Source organism: Bufo bufo, chromosome 5 (assembly GCF_905171765.1).
Source record: "Bufo bufo chromosome 5, aBufBuf1.1, whole genome shotgun sequence".
Taxonomy (NCBI): domain Eukaryota; kingdom Metazoa; phylum Chordata; class Amphibia; order Anura; family Bufonidae; genus Bufo; species Bufo bufo.
In genome coordinates this window covers 355,136,471-355,157,268 of record NC_053393.1, presented here as the reverse complement: position 1 = coordinate 355,157,268, position 20,798 = coordinate 355,136,471, and positions in this window count along the sequence as shown.

Here is a 20,798-nt window from a genome sequence, read left to right as displayed (position 1 = left end):
GGCACATCGAGTAGGTCCTGTGGAGCTTGGGGGGTGCAGCGGAAGAGGCGGTAGCAGTGGAAAAGGAGGAGTCATCCGATGAGGAGACGGCAGATGGAGTAGGAGGAGGAGAAGAAGATTGCGGCCTGCATGCAATCCGTGGCGGTCTCACCAAATCCACACAGGTGCCACGGGTTACGTACATGCTTGATGGCCATCAGAAGGTTCATTCAGTGTGCAATAAAAGTTATATACCTTCCCTGCCCGTGTTTGCTAGACCATGTGTCTGTGGTCGGATGTATCTTGGCACCGACACTGTGCCAGAGATATATCAACTTGCCGCTGAACGTGGCCATATAGTTCAGGGATGACCTTCTGGGAAAAATATTTGCTTCCGGGGACCTTCCATTGCAGTGTGCCAATGGCCACAAATTTACTAAAGGCCTCCGAGTCCACCAATTTATATGGCAGTAGTCGACAAGCCAGCAGTCAGCCATTGGGCAAGAGGATTATCCGGCGTCATAATATTTTTACGCTCGAACATGTGGGCCACGGAAGCCTGCCTTGTGCCAGATAAACGCGACAACGGCACGGTGGAAGGTGGAGGACAAATGGGAGGAGAGAGGAGAAGAAGAAGAGGCAGGACGTGGAGAGCCGGGAGTGTGGCTTTGTGGGTTCTGACGGTGTTGCTCCCACTGGGCTTGGTGATGGGAGGCCAGGTGCCTTCTTAAGGCGGTCGTCCCTAGGTGAGTGTTGGGCTTACCGTATTGACAGCACAGGCTGCAGATGGCAACACTATTGTCAGCAGCTGACACGTTAAAAAAAGCCCACACTGCGAAGACACGTTCCATCATCCTGGGAGCACAAGATGTGACCGTGCATGGTGGATGGCTCGCTCAGATACATTTGCAGTCTACTTTTTGCCTCCTGTGCACTGTGAGTTCTGCCTGCTTCTCCTCCCTATCTGCTGCTCCGTCTTTCCCTCTGAACTCCCCTCCTCTTCCTTTCTTGAGGGCACCCACGTGACGTCCAGACACTTCATCATCGTCACCTTCACCACTTCTGACATTAGAGATCTCAGAGTAGGCAGCAACAGCAGGGACCACCCTCCTTGCGCTGACCTGGGTACTATCGTCAGACCGCTGAGTGGCGGCCGTTGTTACTTCCTCTTCCTCATCCAAGAATGGCTGCGCATCGGTAAGATCTGGGAATGCATGGGAAAATAATTCCTCGAGTGGAGGGGCTATGGTGCTGGTGGTGGAGATGTCTTTGGTCGTGCACATAGCAGAGAGTGAGGAGGGTGCAGATACATAGTATGAGGAGGGTGCAGAAGCAGAAGGCTGAGTGAGCCACTCAACCAACTCTGGTGCGTCCTTTGACATAATCGCACACATTTTCTCCAATTTCCCACTTAGGCTCTGGTCTGGTGCCCCTGCCGACCCCTACCACCCCTGGGAACGGCCTGCCTCTTCCTTTGCCTGTCATTTTCAAAATGATTATTAATGAGTATTTGTGGAAGCTGATATATGGCAGGCCTCAATCAGTTGTTAGTTGAAGCTGGAATATCACCCTCAAGCAGTATTTTGTGGACGCAGGTATATGGAAAACCTCCATCACTATTTTGTGGAAGCTGATTAGTGATGACCGGCAGGGGCAATGTTCGAATTCGCAATATTTTGCTAATATTTTGTAGAATATTGGTCATATATTCCTGAATTCGAGAATTCAAGATTATATTCTTGATTGCGAAAATCGGCAATGTATTATTCACGTATGCTACCTTTTTCAAGCTGGTATAAGTTTCCTGAGACTGGAGAAAATGGTTGGCATGGCAAAACATTAGAATAGATTTATATGCAGATAGATCAATCTAACCTACACTGACTATCTCCCCCTAACTATATGAATTATATATATGTTAACTGTCTAATGTAATAACACAAAGCACAGAGCACAGCAAGGACACTGCTGTCTCTTTTATAACTGTAATAAACTTTAGAAAATAGCTGCTGGGGAGGTTCTTATATAGTAAGGGGTAGGCAACTTTTCTATTGGTTGCTAGGGATGTTGCTAAGCTGTGACAAAGCCTTCTCATTGGCCCACAAGCTAGAAGTAAGGAGGATTGATCACCTGATGTGTACTGTGTTAAAAAAAAACATAAATACTCGATTTTACGAAAATATAGCGCTATATTATAAATATTTGCGAATACTCGAAGTGCCGATATTCGCGATAAAAATGTGCTTTTCAAAATATTTGCGCTCAACACTAAAGTTGATATATGGCAGGCCTCAATCAGTTGTTAGTTGAAGCTGGTATTTCACCCTCAAGCAGTAATTTTATGGACGCAGGTACAGTACAGACCAAAAGTTTGGACACACCTTCTCATTCAAAGAGTTTTCTTTATTTTCATGACTATGAAAATTGTAGATTCACACTGAAAGCATCAAAACTATGAATTAACACATGTGGAATTATATACATAACAATCAAGTGTGAAACAACTGAAAATATGTCATATTCTAAGTTCTTCAAAGTAGCCACCTTTTGCTTTGATTACTGCTTTGCACACTCTTGGCACTCTCTTGATGAGCTTCAAGAGGTAGTCCCCTGAGATGGTTTTCACTTCACAGGTGTGCCCTGTCAGGTTTAATAAGTGGGATTTCTTGCCTTATAAATGGGGTTTGGACCATCAGTTGCGTTGAGGAGAAGTCAGGTGGATACACAGCTGATAGTCCTACTGAATAGACTGTTAGAATTTGTATTATGGCAAGAAAAAAGCAGCTAAGTAAAGAAAAACGAGTGGCCATTAGAGTTGAGCGAACACCTGGATGTTCGGGTTCGAGAAGTTCGGCCGAACTTCCCGTAAATGTTCGGGTTCGGGATCCGAACCCGAACCGAACTTCGTCCCGAACCCCATTGAAGTCAATGGGGACCCGAACTTTTGGGCACTAAAAAAGCTGTAAAACAGCCCAGGAAAGAGCTAGAGGGCTGCAAAAGGCAGCAACATGTAGGTAAATCCCCTGCAAACAAATGTGGACAGGGAAATGAATTAAAATTAAAATAAAAATGAACCAATATCAATTGGACAGAGGTCCCATAGCAGAGAATCTGGCTTCACGTCAGCAGAGAATCAGTCTCTTCATGCCATAGCAAAGAATCTGGCTTCATGTCAGCAGAGAATCAGTCTCTTCATGCCATAGCAGAGAATCTGGCTTGATGTCAGCGCAGAATCAGTCTTCATGTCATAGCAGAGAATCAGGCTTCACGTCACCCACCACTGGAACAGGCCACTGTCACACATTTAGGCCCCGGCACCCAGACAGAGGAGAGCGGTCCCGTAACAGAGAATCTGGCCTTATGTCAGCGCAGAATCTGTCTTCATGTCATAGCAGAGAATCAGGCTTCACGTCACCCACCACTGGAACAGGCCACTGTCACACATTTAGGCCCAGGCACCCAGGCAGAGGAGAGAGGTCCCGTAACAGAGAATCTGGCCTTATGTCAGCGCAGAATCTGTCTTCATGTCATAGCAGAGAATCAGGCTTCACGTCACCCACCACTGGAACAGGCCACTGTCACACATTTAGGCCCCGGCACCCAGACAGAGGAGAGGTTCATTCAACTTTGGGTTGCCCCGCAATATAATGGTAAAATGAAATTAAAAATAGGATTGAATGAGGAAGTGCCCTGGAGTAGAATAATATATTGTTAAGGGGAGGTAGTAAATATCTAATCTGCACAAGGGATGGACAGGTCCTGTGGGATCCATGCCTGGTTCATTTTTATGAACGTCAGCTTGTCCACATTGGCTGTAGACAGGCGGCTGCGTTTGTCTGTAATGACGCCCCCTGCCGTGCTGAATACACGTTCAGACAAAACGCTGGACGCCGGGCAGGCCAGCACCTCCAAGGCATAAAAGGCTAGCTCTGGCCACGTGGACAATTTGGAGACCCAGAAGTTGAATGGGGCCGAACCATCAGTCAGTACGTGGAGGGGTGTGCACAGGTACTGTTCCACCATGTTAGTGAAATGTTGCCTCCTGCTAACACGTTCCGTATCAGGTGGTGGTGCACTTAGCTGTGGCGTGTTGACAAAACTTTTTCACATCTCTGCCATGCTAACCCTGCCCTCAGAGGAGCTGGGCGTGACACAGCTGCGTTGGCGACCTCTTGCTCCTCCTCTGCCTTCGCCTTGGGCTTCCACTGGTTCCCCTGTGACATTTTGGAATGCTCTCAGTAGCGCGTCTACCAACGTGCGCTTGTACTCGCGCATCTTCCTATCACGCTCCAGTGTAGGAAGTAAGGTGGGCACATTGTCTTTGTACCAGGGATCCAGCAGGGTGGCAACCCAGTAGTCCGCACACGTTAAAATGTGGGCAACTCTGCTGTCGTTGCGCAGGCACTGCAGCATGTAGTCGCTCATGTGTGCCAGGCTGCCCAGAGGTAAGGACAAGCTGTCCTCTGTGGGAGGCGTATCGTCATCGTCCTGTGTTTCCCCCCAGCCACGCACCAGTGATGGGCCCGAGCTGCTTTGGGTGACACCCCGCTGTGAACATGCTTCATCCTCATCCTCCTCCACCTCCTCCTCATCCTCGTCCTCCTCATCCTCCAGTAGTGGGGCCTGTCTGGCCACATTTGTACCTGGCCTCTGGTGTTGCAAAAAACCTCCCTCTGAGTCACTTCGAAGAGACTGGCCTGAAAGTGCTAAAAATGACCCCTCTTCCTCCTCTTCCTCCTGGGCCACCTCCTCTTCCATCATCGCCCTAAGTTTTTTCTCAAGGAGACATAGAAGTGGTATTGTAACGCTGATAACGGCGTCATCGCCACTGGCCATGTTGGTGGAGTACTCGAAACAGCGCAACAGGGCACACAGGTCTCGCATGGAGGCCCAGTCATTGGTGGTGAAGTGGGTCTGATCCGCAGTGCGACTGACCCGTGCGTGCTGCAGCTGAAACTCCACTATGGCCTGCTGCTGCTCGCACAGCCTGTCCAGCATATGCAAGGTGGAGTTCCACCTGGTGGGCACGTCGCATATGAGGCGGTGAGCGGGAAGGCCGAAGTTACGCTGTAGCGCAGACAGGCGAGCAGCGGCAGGGTGTGAACGCCGGAAGCGCGAACAGACGGCCCGCACTTTATGCAGCAGCTCTGACATGTCGGGGTAGTTGCGAATGAACTTCTGCACCACCAAATTCAGCACATGCGCCAGGCAAGGGATGTGCGTCAAACCGGCTAGTCCCAGAGCTGCAACGAGATTTCGCCCATTATCGCACACCACCAGGCCGGGCTTGAGGCTCACCGGCAGCAACCACTCGTCGGTCTGTTGTTCTATACCCCGCCACAACTCCTGTGCGGTGTGGGGCCTGTCCCCCAAACATATGAGTTTCAGAATGGCCTGCTGACGTTTACCCCGTGCTGTGCTTAAGTTGGTGGTGAAGGTGTGTGGCTGACTGGATGAGCAGGTGGAAGAAGAGGAGGAGGAAGCTGAGTAGGAGGAGGAGGAGACAGGAGGCAAAGAATGTTGCCCTGCGATCCTTGGCGGCGGAAGGACGTGCGCCAAATAGCTCTCCGCCTGGGGCCCAGCCGCCACTACATTTACCCAGTGTGCAGTTAGGGAGATATAGCGTCCCTGGCCGTGCTTACTGGTCCACGTATCTGTGGTTAGGTGGACCTTGCCACAGATTTCGTTGCGCAGTGCACACTTGATTTTATCGGACACTTGTTTGTGCAGGGAATGCACGGCTCTCTTGGAGAAGTAGTGGCGGCTGGGAACAACATACTGTGGGACAGCAAGTGACATGAGCTGTTTGAAGCTGTGTGTGTCCACCAGCCTAAATGACAGCATTTCATAGGCCAGTAGTTTAGAAATGCTGGCATTCAGGGCCAGGGATCGAGGGTGGCTAGGTGGGAATTTACGCTTTCGCTCAAATGTTTGTGAGATGGAGAGCTGAAAGCTGCCGTGTGACATGGTTGAGATGCTTGGTGACGCAGGTGGTGGTGTTGGTGGTACATCCCATGTTTGCTGGGCGGCAGGTGCCAACGTTCCTCCAGAGGCGGAGGAAGAGGCCGAGGCAGCGGCAGCAGCAGCAGAAGAGGCCGAGGCGGCAGCAGCAGAAGAGGTAGCAGGGGGAGCCTGAGTGACTTCCTTGTTTTTAAGGTGTTTACTCCACTACAGTTCATGCTTTGCATGCAGGTGCCTGGTCATGCAGGTTGTGCTAAGGTTCAGAACGTTAATGCCTCGCTTCAGGCTCTGATGGCACAGCTTGCAAACCACTCGGGTCTTGTCGTCAGCACATTGTTTGAAGAAGTGCCATGCCAGGGAACTCCTTGAAGCTGCCTTTGGGGTGCTCTGTCCCAGATGGCGGCGGTCAGTAGCAGGCGGAGTCTCTTGGCGGCGGGTGTTCTGATTTTGCCCACTGCTCCCTCTTTTGCTACGCTGTTGGCTCGGTCTCACCACTGCCTCTTCCTCCGAACTGTGAAAGTCAGTGGCACGACCTTCATTCCATGTGGGGTCTAGGACCTCATCGTCCCCTGCATCGTCTTCCACCCAGTCTTGATCCCTGACCTTCTGTTCAGTCTGCACACTGCAGAAAGACGCAGCAGTTGGCACCTGTGTTTCGTCATCATCAGAGACGTGCTGAGGTGGTATTCCCATGTCCTCATCATCAGGAAAAATAAGTGGTTGTGCGTTAGTGCATTCTATCTCTTCCACCCCTGGGGAAGGGCTAGGTGGATGCCCTTGGGAAACCCTGGCAGCAGAGTCTTCAAACAGCATAAGAGACTGCTGCATAACTTGAGGCTCAGACAGTTTCCCTGATATGCATGGGGGTGATGTGACAGACCGATGGGCTTGGTTTGCATGCGCCATCTGTGCGCTTTCTGCAGAAGACTGGGTGGGAGATATTGTGAACGTGCTGGATCCACTGTCGGCCTCCCCAATTGACTAATGCCTGTACCTGCTCAGGCCTTACCATCCTTAGAATGGCATTGGGCCCCACGAAATATCGCTGTAAATTCTGCTGGCTACTGGGACCTGAGGTAGTTGGTTCACTAGGACGTGTGGCTGTGGCAGAACGGCCACGTCCTCTCCCAGCACCAGAGGGTCCACTAACACCACCACGACCATGTCCACATTCGCGTCCGCGTCCCTTATTAGATGTTTTCCTCATTGTTCCCGTTCACCACAATTTTGAGAATGGCAAATTTGGGAATGCTTTTTCAACCCAGAACAAAAAGTCTGCTTTTACAGTCACTACAAATAACTTGACCAGCTAAAACTGTGCAGATTTGGTTGAATAGAGATGTGAGACCTGTTTTTTTTTTGCGCTGTGTGACAGTTATAGGTTTAATCACAGAATGACACTTCTATCAGCACGCTACCGTGTGTCTTAGGTTTTTCTGAATGACACTATCAATACCTTCAATGTAAGATTTTCTTTTTGGGATAGATTTCAAGTAGGCCTCAAATACCACAAACTAGTTATTTTCAGAATGGCAAATTTGGGAATGCTTTTTCAACCCAGAACAAAAAGTCTCCTTTTACGGTCACTACAAATAACTTGACCAGCTAAAACTGTGCAGATTTGGTTGAATAGAGATGTGAGACCTGTTTTTTTTTGCGCAGTGTGACAGTTATAGGTTTAATCACAGAATGACACTTCTATCAGCACGCTAGCGTGTGTCTTAGGTTTTTCTGAATGACACTATCAATACCTTCAATGTAAGATTTTCTTTTTGGGATAGATTTCAAGTAGGCCTCAAATACCACAAACTAGTTATTTTGAGAATGGCAAATTTGGGAATGCTTTTTCAACCCAGAACAAAAAGTCTGCTTTTACGGTCACTACAAATAACTTGACCAGCTAAAACTGTGCAGATTTGGTTGAATAGAGATGTGAGACCTGTTTTTTTTTTGCGCTGTGTGACAGTTATAGGTTTAATCACAGAATGACACTTCTATCAGCACGCTAGCGTGTGTCTTAGGTTTTTCTGAATGACACTATCAATACCTTCAATGTAAGATTTTCTTTTTGGGATAGATTTCAAGTAGGCCTCAAATACCACAAACTAGTTATTTTGAGAATGGCAAATTTGGGAATGCTTTTTCAACCCAGAACAAAAAGTCTGCTTTTACGGTCACTACAAATAACTTGACCAGCTAAAACTGTGCAGATTTGGTTGAATAGAAATGTCAGGTCTATTTTTTAGGCGCTGGGTGACAGGCTCAACTTGCCCCTGATGTAATATATGGCCAAAAAATAACCACACTGTTGATGTTTAAATGCACTTGGGTGACACAGGCTCAGCCTGCAGCTGATGTAGTATATGGCCAAAAAATAATCAGACTGTTGATGGTTAAATGCACTTCGGTGACACAGGCTCAGCCTGCAGCTGATGTAGGATATAGCACAAAATAACCACACTATCGATGGTTAAATACACTTGGTGATAGCTCGAGCTGGCGCACCACAAGTCACAAAATGGCCGCCGATCACCCCAGAAAAAAAGTGATCTAAAAACGCTCTGGGCAGCCTCAAAAAAGTGAGCAAGTCAATAATAGCACTTCAATGATCCACAGCTGCAGATCGATCACAGAATGAAGTCTTTTGGAGGAGTTAATCTGCCTAATCTCGCCCTAACGTCGCAGCTGCAACCTCTCGTTATACTGATCATAGCAGAGTAACGTGCGGCGCTACTTGACTCCAGCTTAAATAGAGGCTGGGTCACATGGTGCACTGGCCAATCACAGCCATGCCAATAGTAGGCATGGCTGTGATGGCCTCTTGGGCCAAGTAGTATGACGCTTGTTGATTGGCTGCTTTGCAGCCTTTCAAAAAGCGCCAAGAAAGCGCCGAACACCGAACCCGAACCCGGACTTTTACGAAAATGTTCGGGTTCGGGTCCGTGTCACGGACACCCCAAAATTCGGTACGAACCCGAACTATACAGTTCGGGTTCGCTCATCCCTAGTGGCCATCATTACTTTAAGAAATGAAGGTCAGTCAGTCAGCCGAAAAATTGGGAAAACTTTGAAAGTAAGGGCTATTTGACCATGAAGGAGAGTGATGGGGTGCTGCGCCAGATGACCTGGCCTACACAGTCACCGGACCTGAACCCAATCGAGATGGTTTGGGGTGAGCTGGACGGCAGAGTGAAGGCAAAAGGGCCAACAAGTGCTAAGCATCTCTGGAAACTCCTTCAAGACTGTTGGAAGACCATTTCAGGGGACTACCTCTTGAAGCTCATCAAAAGAAGTGTGCAAAGCAGTAATCAAAGCAAAAGGTGGCTACTTTGAAGAACCTAGAATATGACATATTTTCAGTTGTTTCACACTTGTTTGTTATGTATATAATTCCACATGTGTTAATTCATAGTTTTGATGCCTTCATAGTCATGAAAATAAAGAAAACTCTTTGAATGAGAAAGTGTGTCCAAACTTTTGGTCTGTACTGTATATGCACAACCTCTATCACTATTTTGTGGAAGCTGATATATGGCAGGCCTCAATCAGTTGTTAGTTAAAGCAGGTATATCAAAACCCGCTGTAATGGATCTCCTGGCACTCTGACCGGGTACCTCCGTTGATGGATGCTCCTAGTGCTTCCCAAGGACTCCAAGCACTCCACTCAACACCGTAACCACCACAGGAACCAGGAACAGGAACAGCTCTTACAAGAGCTAGTAGTTATAGCCAGGGAAGTATAGCACATTTTTAGCGTATAGCAATCCCCAGGGTCGATCAGTTACCCAAATACCAGCCTCAACATGATGAAGGGTAAAACAGGAACTCTTTATTGAACACACAAGCATTGACTTATATACACATTTTCCAACAAGGGTACCACCCCGTGGACCTGGTTGGGAACTGAGGACATAATATAGCAACCAATCCTTTACAGTTTTACAGTTTAAACAGCAAAACTATACATTGAACAAACACAATGGCATTGCCTGTGACGCAATTAACAAACACAATGGCATTGCCTGTGATGCAAATAACAAACACAATGGCATTGCCTGTGACGCAATCAATAACAGAATAGGCATTTTCTTTGACGCAATCAACAAAATACAATTACCAAAACACAATGGGCTCTGCCTGTGATACAATTACCAAACATAATGGCTAACTTAATCACTCACAAGCAGAAAACACACATTTTTCCCCAAAACACAGAAACCACCTCAAAACCCCACATATCCCCATAATTTATACATCCATGGATAGCTCTGATCTGGGTGAACAACATATCCAAAAATCACCCAGATCCGAGAAGGGGTTCCCGAATTCCATAGAAGTCACATTTGGCCAACCGCAGTTTCACAGATTTAGACTGTGCGGCCGGTCTGTCTTCTCCTTCAAAGTTAGTATATGGGCCATAGTCCTGAGGCAAGAGGCTGGCAACCAGGCCCCTCCAAAACCCAGTGGTGAGGTTATTTTCGCCACATATCTCCCCCTCCCAGTGAAGACTAACCAGATATCTGACCTCACGCCGGTCGGTATCTGAGTTAGTCTGGCAGTCCACCCACAACCAAATACTGGACCTCTTGAATTTGGTAGCCTGTCTCTGTCCAGTGAGTCCTCCCGGTCTCTTTGTTGCTCCCTGGCTTGGAGTGGAGGTTGCTTTGTGGGCAGGGATCAGCAGTACTCTGCCCTGGTGCCAGCGCATCAGCTAGGCTAGTCTGTGGGGAGTCAGCCTCTGGACAAGAGGATAGGGGAGGGCAGAGGCCAACTGTGCTCTGCCCAGATGCCAGCTCTTCCACTGGGGTAGCCTGTGGGGAGTCAGCCTCTGGACAAGAGGATAGGGGAGTAGGGGAGGGCAGAGGCCAACTGCGCTCTGACCAGATGCCAGCTCTTCCGCTGGGGTAGCCTGTGGGGAGTCAGCCTCTGAACAAGAGGATAGGGGCGGGCAGAGGCCAACTGCGCTCTGGGGAGTCAGCCTCTGGACAAGAGGATAGGGGGGGCAGAGGCCAACTGCGCTCTGACCCGATGCCAGCTCTTCCGCTGGGTTAGCCTGTGGGGAGTCCGCCTCTGGACAAGAGGATAGGGGAGGGCAGAGGCCGACTGCGCTCTGCCCAGATGCCAGCTCTTCTGCTGGGGTAGCCTGTGGGGAGTCAGCCTCTGGACAAGAGGATAGGGGAGGGCATAGGCCAACTGCACTCTGCCCAGATGCCAGCTCTTCCACTGGGATGGGGGCAGGTGAATCCTACCCCCAGGACCTTGTTGCGGATCAGCTGTGGAGAGGAGGGATCGCTTACCTCCTCCTCCTGGCATTCCTGCGGGGTATGTGGGGGATCTGTACCGGCCATCCAGCATCCCGGTAGGCCTGGTGCAGAGACCCATCTGCACCATCGGAGTTAGGGGTGCTGTCCCCATGTGGTTGGGGAGAGAGACCGGTTGTCTCCTCTCCCTTCAAGGTACACTGCCGCTGGGAAATGGAGGCGATTCTCTTCTCTCCCTGCAAAACATACTGCCGCTGGGGAGCAGGACCGACTGTCCCTACTCCCTGAAAATCCAGCTGCCGTTGGGGATATGGGCCGACTGCCCAGCATCCCTGTAGGGCCGGTAGAGAGACCTTGGTCCCATCTCCACCTGCCATATGGGGTTCCCCCAGGACCAGTCTATGAGGTCCCCTACCTCCGCATCTGGTACTTAAGCAGGGGATACTTCAGTCAGATCTTCCCAGCTGTAGGGTTGTAGGTCTGGGATTGCCGCACAGCTCTCCGGCAGTGTATATTGGGGCCGAATTGAGCTGAGGAAGTATTGGTAATCCTGCTCCAGCTCCCACTCCATTGTCACTAGAGATGCCAGGTCTTGTCTCACCTCTCTCGCTGTAGCCCAATCATGCATAGCCTCCCTGTAGTCATAGATATCCCAGAACCGGGGCTCTCCAGCATCTCCGAACTCCGGTTCTGTGAAGGACTCAAACAACAGGCCAGGGGCATCATAATCCTCAATCTCGGGTCTGTCGTGCTCAGCCATCCAGGGGGAGTGCCGAATCACATACCACCAGAGTGCCTGATAGGCGTCGTTTAGCCAAAGCTCCTTCCATACCAGGCTCTCGAGTTCTGTCACCCACTAATCCAGGGGCTGCTCTCCCAGAAGGGGCATTTGCAGGGCCACTCGCATCCGCAACTGCTGCTCCTCACTGCGGTGACTCTCGCCCCGCCGACGCTGTACATCTTCCAGGGCCTCGTGCCAGACGCCTTTCTGGACTGAATCCCTCCAGTTCATGTAATTCTCCTCATTGTAGTGGAACGCTGTCCGAAGCCTAGCCGATTCCATCCTGCTGTAGCCAGGGGCGCTGTACGGATACTAGGGTTGCCCTCAATATGCTCCATGAACGGTGTCTGCTTCTCCTCGCACTAGGACGCCATCCCACCGCTGCCACCACTGTAACGGATCTCCTGGCACCCCGACTGAATACCTCAGTTGATGGATGCTCCTAGTGCTTTCCGAGGACTCCAAGCACTCCACTCGACACCGTAACCACCACAGGAACCAGGAACAAGAACAGCTCTTACAAGAACTAGTAGTTATAGCCAGGGAAGTATAGCAAATCTTCAGCGTATAGCAATCCCCAGTGTCGATCAGTTACCCAAACACCAGCCTCAACATAGTGAAGGGTAAAATAGGAACTCTTTATTGAACACACAAGCATTGACTTATATACACATTTTCCAACAAGGGTACCACCCCCGTGGACCTGGTTGGGAACTGAGGACATAACATAGCAGCCAATCCTTTACAGTTTTACTGTTTAAACACCAAAACTATACATTCAACAAACACAATGGCATTGCCTGTGACGCACTCAATAACAGAATAGGCATTGTCTTTGACACAATCAATAACAGAATAGGCATTGTCTTTAATGCAATCAATAACAGAATAAGCATTGTCTTTGACGCAATCAACAAAATACAATTACCAAGCATAATGGGCTCTGCCTGTTATACAATTACCAAACATAATGGGCTAACTTAATCACTCACAGGCAGAAAACACACATTTTTCCCCAAAACACAGAAACCACCTCAAAACCCCACATATCCCCATAATTTATACATCCATGGACAGCTCTGATCTGGGTGAACAACATATCCAAAAATCACCCAGATCCGAGCAGGGGTTCCCGAATTCCATGGAAGTCACATTTGGCCGACCGCAAGCATGGCTTTCCTGTTCAAAACAGTTCCACAGATTTAGGCTGTGCGGCCGGTCTGTCTTCTTCTTCAAAGTTAGTATATGGGCCATAGTCCTGAGGCAAGAGGCTGGCAACCAGGCCCCTCTAAAACCCAGTGGCGAGGTTATTTTCGCCACACACGCGATCTGTATTTTGTGGACGAAATTATATGGAAAACCTCAATCACTATTTTGTGGAAGCTGATAGATCACAGCCCTCAATCAGTATTTTCTGGAAGCATACAAATGCACCATGATATACTTTCTGTGCTAAAAACTATATTATAAGTATATCACACCCCTCTGTGTATCACACCTATCGTTAGCATAACGTTACTAGTCCTTAAAAGGACTTTTGTGTCCCTATTAGCTAGCGTTTGGTGTCCCCAAGTTCCTAACAGCCTGTCCCTGCTCCAAAGTGCAACCTCTCCCTACATTGGCAAAAAACAGAATGTAAAATGGCTGCCAGATCGGGTTCTTTTATAGGGTAGGGGGTGTGTCCATGTGCTGAAACATCTCAATTGGCTGTCCTGTCCCACCTGATGGATGTGTCATTGGTCAAAGTTCGGCGCAATGCAAAAGAATAAGGCGCTTGCGGACTTCGCCATATGTTCGCATGTTCAGCGGATCGCAAACGCACAACGTTCGCCGCAAACCGACCACCGGGCGAACCGCAAGGCCTTCACTAGTCCCCATTGACTTGCATTGTGGATCATGATGGATCCGTCTTGCTCCGCATCCCATAACGGAAAGAAAACAGCAGCATGCTGCAGTTTTCTCTCTAGTATGAGAACCAAACGGAATGTAATGCACTTTGGAGCATTCCGTTCTGTTCAGTTATGATTTGTCCCCATTGACAATGAATGGGGACCAAACAGACGCATTTTTTTCCTGCATTGAGACCCTATGACGGATCTCAATACCGGAAAATAGAAAGTAGCCTAATAAGTATCAATATTTCTCCAAAAAGTCTTTTAAAACCATGCAGCTAGGAAAAATCTCAAGTATCTTTTGTTAAAATTCAGTCATCTTTTGCTATGTTTTCCAAACATTTGAAATTATACTTCATGTATACATATATGTACCTTTAGTACCTTTAGAATATATTAAAAAAAAAAGGTTCTCAAATGGTTTCAGCTGTAATAACCCCATTCATTGCACTGTAATCAACATTGAATATCTGTGACAAATCCATATTTTCAGAACATGAGCTTAGCATAATATCTATCATCATTTTTATATTTCAATAATAATGTTTTATTATTAATTTTGTTTGGTAAAACTGGAGGTGGACAGGGACATCATAAGCTATACTGAGTTACCTCTATTTGTTCATGTTCTGTGTTATCTGTCTACATCCTTGTGGTTGTCAGTACCAATGCTGCTTGGTCAGGTAGTGAACCTGTTATTCTGTAAATAAACTTACACCTACTATAGTTCACTATGAGGAACAGAAGATACTACTATAAGACCTTTTATAGCAAAGACACCTTTCAATGGGTCTTCCCATGAAATATTTTTCAAACCAGCGTCTCAGTTTGAATACTTTTGAAAATGCATGTAATTAAAAAGTTAGAACAGTCACTTAGTTATTCAATAAAATGTATCTGTATAGCTCCACTTACTATTTGTTATTTTCTTTATTTCTCCGTCCACCTCAGTAGTGTTGGGCTTGAATATTCGAATAGCGAATATTATTCGCGAATATCAGCGAATATTTAGATTATAGTGATATATATTAGTAATTTATAATATTCTAGATTTTTTTCTCAACAATAACCTCCCTTCTTGTTTGTGGACCAATGAGAAGGCTACAATGTCTTCTTCTGATCTTAGCAACATCCCTAGCAACCAATAGGAAATTTGCCTACCCCTTACTATATAAGAACCTCCCCAGCAGCCCTTGTATGCAGTATTTTGCAGATCTGAGAGAGACAGCAGTGTTATTGATGTGCTCTCTGCTTTCCTGTGTCATTACATTAGATAGTTAGTATATATACAGTATATACAGTACAGACCAAAAGTTTGGACACACCTTCTCATTCAAAGAGTTTTCTTTATTTTCATGACTATGAAGGCATCAAAACTATGAATTAACACATGTGGAATTATATACATAACAAAAAAGTGTGAAGCAACTGAAAATATGTCATATTCTAGGTTCTTCAAAGTAGCCACCTTTTGCTTTGATTACTGCTTTGCACACTCTTGGCATTCTCTTGATGAGCTTCAAGAGGTAGTCCCCTGCAATGGTTTTCACTTCACAGGTATGCCCTGTCAGGTTTAATAAGTGGGATTTCTTGCCTTATAAATGGGGTTGGGACCATCATATACTAACTAATAAATTTAGTGGGAGATAGTCAGTGTAGGATAGATAGTGATATAGTGTAGCTAATAGGTTCTGCTGTCCATACATACATGCTACATACATAGTGCTGTATGTATGTATGTATTGTAGGAAGGCGCAAGGGTCCGACGTTGATGGAAGGTATGTGTCACCGAGGTTCCTGGCCTCGGTGAAGAAAGAGCCGGTAATTTCAGGTGTCAGCGGCAGCTAGTGCTGATTGACACTTTTGCTATTGTAGTATGGCTGTATAGCTGTTTGGGGACGGCTCTTACTGGGAGTAGTCAAAAGTTCTGGGCGGGTGACTACTCCCTATGTTCCAGGCCGGGTCTTGACTGGCCTATATCAAACCCAGCCAGCAATGTCAGCTGTGTGTGGATTACTCCTCTCTGACAGTGGAGCGCTGTCAGTCTCTGTGTTTGGGATATAAGGTTTTGTGCCGTGCTGGAGGGCTGAGAGCCGCACGTTGGGAAACAGGCCCCCTAAAGCCTGCTTTGGACCGCTGGAGATAAAACTGCAAACAAGGTGATTTTCTATTCTGTGGACTTTCCATTTTGTGAACTAACACCAAGACTGAAAAGTGTTGTTTTGTTTTGGCCTTATGTGTGAATAAACACTGAAGTTTTGCTTTACAAACAGTTTTTTTTGCCTATGTACTGCGTCCGCTTACCCTGCCTACCAGAATCTATGCTACATACAGTACATACATACATACATAGTGCTGTGATGTCACAAGTTCACAACAATACTTAGTGCACCAATCACTAATAAGTAGTCAGACGTGTTCAAATGTGAAGTTGCACGTATCGTATTGCGCCAAAATATTTGTATCATTGGTGCCGATTTCGCAATCGTGAATTAGTTGGAGCACTCTATCTGCATATAAAGCTATTGTAATGTTCTGCCGTGCCAACCATTTTCTCCAGTCTCAGCAAAAACTTCTAGCAGCTTGAAAAACGAGCGCATTACACGAATATTACATTGCCGATTTTCTGCGATCAAGAAAATAATCTCGAATTCTCGAATATATGATGAATATTCTACCAAATATTTGCGTAATATTGCAAATTTAAATATTGCCCCTGCAGCTCATCACTACACCTCAGTACCATTGTTGAGTTGGACACACATGCTCTGTTTCATGCTTCAGATGTCACCAGCTGTATCTCCTGTTAGAAACTGTGGCAGTTACAAAGAGAGAGCTTTTACAGAAAGGAAATGTCCCATGAGCAAAGTCATACACCCTAAGCTGCAATAAATTAAGCAGAGTCGTTGGAACAATGAATGAAGGAAGCTCTGGATCCATTTGAGGTACAGAGCTGGTTCTGGTTTTGTTACAAAGATATAGTCATGTAGTAGGTGATGTCTGATTTTCCTTTTTTGTATTGATCATTGGATAACACCTTCAAGCAGGGGCATTACTAGGGTCTCAAAAGATCCGGGGCCCAAGCAACAATGCATATGGCCCATTTCCCTAAGTTGAACAACCGCATCCCCCTTCCCTTGAAAACACTAGCACTGAAGACATTTTACTGTACTTGCTATACAGCAGCACATACCTCTCACATCCAGGGCCTCTCAGGTGACATCTCCTCTGATGTAGATCTTCTCTGTTATCTTCTCCATTCGGTCCGGACACTTCTATCAGCCGCCTCATCTCTGTAGAGTGTGACGCACAGACATCTTAGGTTCCTTACTTTTCTGTACCCCCAAATACTATCCTGAAAATTTTTTTGTGACCCCCAAAGTAACAGTACTCCTCATAGTCCCACCAATAGTAATTCCCTTCTAGAATGCTCTCATTAGTAATACTGCCCCCTACTTGACTCAACAGTGATAATGCTCCACAAGAGTGCCTCCATTAGTAGACGAGCCCTCCAGTATTAATAATACCCTCACAGAGCCCCCAGTAGAAATAAGACCCCCTATTATTCCCCCAGTGGTAATAAAGATCTCTACAGACCCCTCATTAGTAATAAGGCCCCCATAGTGCTCTAAGTAGAAATAAGACGGATCCCTCCTATAGAGCGACCAGTAGTAATAAGAACGCCTAATGTCCCCTGGATTTAAAATGCCCCTAGAGTGCCCCCAGTATTTATACTTCCCCCTACTGCTATAATGCTTGCCCTGAAGCACCCCCAATATTTATAATGCTGCCTGCAGTGCCCCCTGTAGTTATATTTCTCCGTTTTTAGTGTCCTCAGAAATTATAATTAGAGTTGAGCGAACACCTAGATGTTCGGGTTCGGGGAGTTCGGCCGAACTTTAAAAAAAAATTCGGGTTCGGGACCCGAACTTGATCCGAACTTGGACCCGAACCCGAACCCCATTGAAGTCAATGGGAACCCTAACTTCACTTTATTATTTTCCGTTATAACGTGGTTATAATGGAAAATAATAGTATTAGCTTTTTCAGATCTAAGTTTTCACGATTGTGGTGCCGCACCTGAGGGGTTAATTGTGAGGATCTCAGCCCCCTGTAAGAGATCGGGTGCTGCCAGGCAGCAAGGGGCAGTTATGTACACAGTTCTTAGTATATTCTAACTTGAAGCGTCCCCATCACCATGGGAACGCCTCTGTGTTAGAATATACTGTCGGATCTGAGTTTTCACAATCATGAAAACTCAGATCTGAAAAAGCTAATACTATTATTTTCCGTTATAACGAATAATAAAGTGAAGTTCGGGTATTGTCGGACGTTGCCGGCCAAATCCCAACATATTTGATGGGTAGCGGCCAGTTCTCCACCAGACGCCTTTATAGTCAATGGGGCTAGCGGGCATTGCAGTAACATCCAGCAATTCCAGATCTAGAGAGCTCCAAAGTCTCTTCTCTGCCAATACAGCCTGTGGGAGCTAATAACGTTAATGTAAAAGAATCCTTATAACAGATGACCCTCATCTTTTAATATTTTCCATATACAGATTGTCTTGCTTTTCTCAAGAATAAAAGTATTTCGATCAAATTTAATGTGCCAGGAACTACTGACTGAATAATAAAATGCTTCTCTTTGACATTTTGTCTATCAGTTTTGAGGTAGCAACACAATGTTTGCATAAAGTGATCTCAGTCATTCAGGCCTCTAATAGCAATAAAGAAAATAATGGGAAATATTCCGTCTTCTATCAATCCATTCTGAAGTGGAACACATTCCAGATGAAATAGCCATGACATTTACAAGCCTGTTAATTATTTAAAAAGAACATTAATTCAACCAGTGCAGAACTGCAGTGAGAACATTTTTGCTTAACAAATGAGAGCAAATTAAAAGATCTTATTAATATGGAGTTGTCCATTGAAAGTGGTTATAGAAATTGCAAACACCTCTTTTTACCTTGAAAAGATGAAATATTCTCTGGAAGTTATTATTATGTATTGTGATCAGCAACTGTGAATTATGACAACGCAGATTAGTTTTAAAAAAAAAACATCATGAATGGTTACTGACCAGCTACATTGATTTAACTATTATTCTAACACACTGCACACCAAGCCAGCACAATCTGTGGATGTGTGTGGCCTATTTTTGCATCCTTTTCATTGAAGTTGCTTGCTTTCAGCATTTTCATACTGTTTGCTTTTTGTTAAATTTTGTAAGTATCTACTATATACAGTTGCAAGAAAAAGTATGTGAACCCTTTGAAATGATATGGTTTTCTGCACAAATTGGTCATGAAATGTGATCTGATCTTCATCTAAGTCACAACAATAGACAATCACAGTCTGCTTAAACTAATAAAACACAAAGAATTAAATGTTACCATGTTTTTATTGAACACACCATGTACAGTACACATTTACAGTGCAGGTGGAAAAAGTATGTGAACCCCTAGACTAATGACATCTCCAAGAGCTAGATGGAGTGAGGTGTCAGCCAACTGGAGTCTAATCAATTAGATGAGATTGGAGGTGTTGGTTACAGCTGCCCTGCCCTATAAAAAAAAAACACACACCAGCTCTGGGTTTGCTTTTCGCAAGAAGCATTGCCTGATGTGAATGATGCCTCACACAAAAGAGCTCTCAGAAACCTATGATTAAGAATTGTTGACTTGCATAAAGCTGGAAAGGGTTATAAAAGTATCTCCAAAAGCCTTGCTGTTCATCAGTCCACGGTAAGACAAATTGTCTATAAATGGAGAAAGTTCAGCACTGCTGCTACTCTCCCTAGGAGTGGCCGTCCAGTAAAGATGACTGCAAGAGCACAGCACAAACTGCTCAATGAGGTGAAGAAGAATCCTAGAGTGTCAGCTAAAGACTTACAAAAGTCTCTGGCATATGCTAACATCCCTGTTAGCGAATCTACGATACGTAAAACACTAAACAAGAATGAATTTCATGGGAGGATACCACAGAGGAAGCTACTGCTGTCCAAAAAAAACATTGCTGCACGTTTACAATTTGCACTAGAGCACCTAGATGTTCCATAGCAGTACTGGCAAAATATTATGTGGACAGATGAAACCAAAGTTGAGTTGTTTGGAAGAAACACACAACACTATGTGTGGAGAAAAAGAGGCACAGCACACCAACATCAAAACCTCATCCCAACTGTGAAGTATGGTGGTGGGGGCATCATGGTTTGGGGCTGCTTTGCTGCATCAGGGCCTAGATGGATTGCTATCATTGAAGGAAAAATGAATTCCCAAGTTTATCAAGACATTTTTCAGGAGAACTTAAGGCCATCTGTCCACCAGCTGAAGCTCAACAGAAGATGGGTGTTGCAACAGGACAACAACCCAATGCATAGAAGTAAATCATCAACAGAATGGCTTAAACAGAAGAAAATATGCCTTCTGGAGTGGCCCAGTCAGTGTCCTGACCTCAACCCCATTGAGATGCTGTGGCATGACCTCAAGAAAGCGATTCACACCAGACATCCCAAGAATATTGCTGAATTGAAACAGTTCTGTAAAGAGGAATGGTCAAGAATTACTCTTGACTGTTGTGCACGTCTGATCTGCAACTACAGGAAACGTTTGGTTAAAGTTATTGCTGCCAAAGGAGGTTCAACCAGTTATTAAATCGATAGGTTCACATACTTTTTCCACCTGCGCTGTGAATGTTTACATGGCGTGTTCAATAAAAACATGGTAACATTTAATTCTTTGTGTGTTATTAGTTTAAGCAGACTGTGATTGTCTATTGTTGTGACTTAGATGAAGATCAGATCAGATTTTATGACCAATTTGTGCAGAAATCCATATAATTCCAAAGGGTTCACATACTTTTTCTTGCAACTGTATTCATATGGGAACCAGTTATAACAGAAGAGAACTAGCTTGAGCTAAGA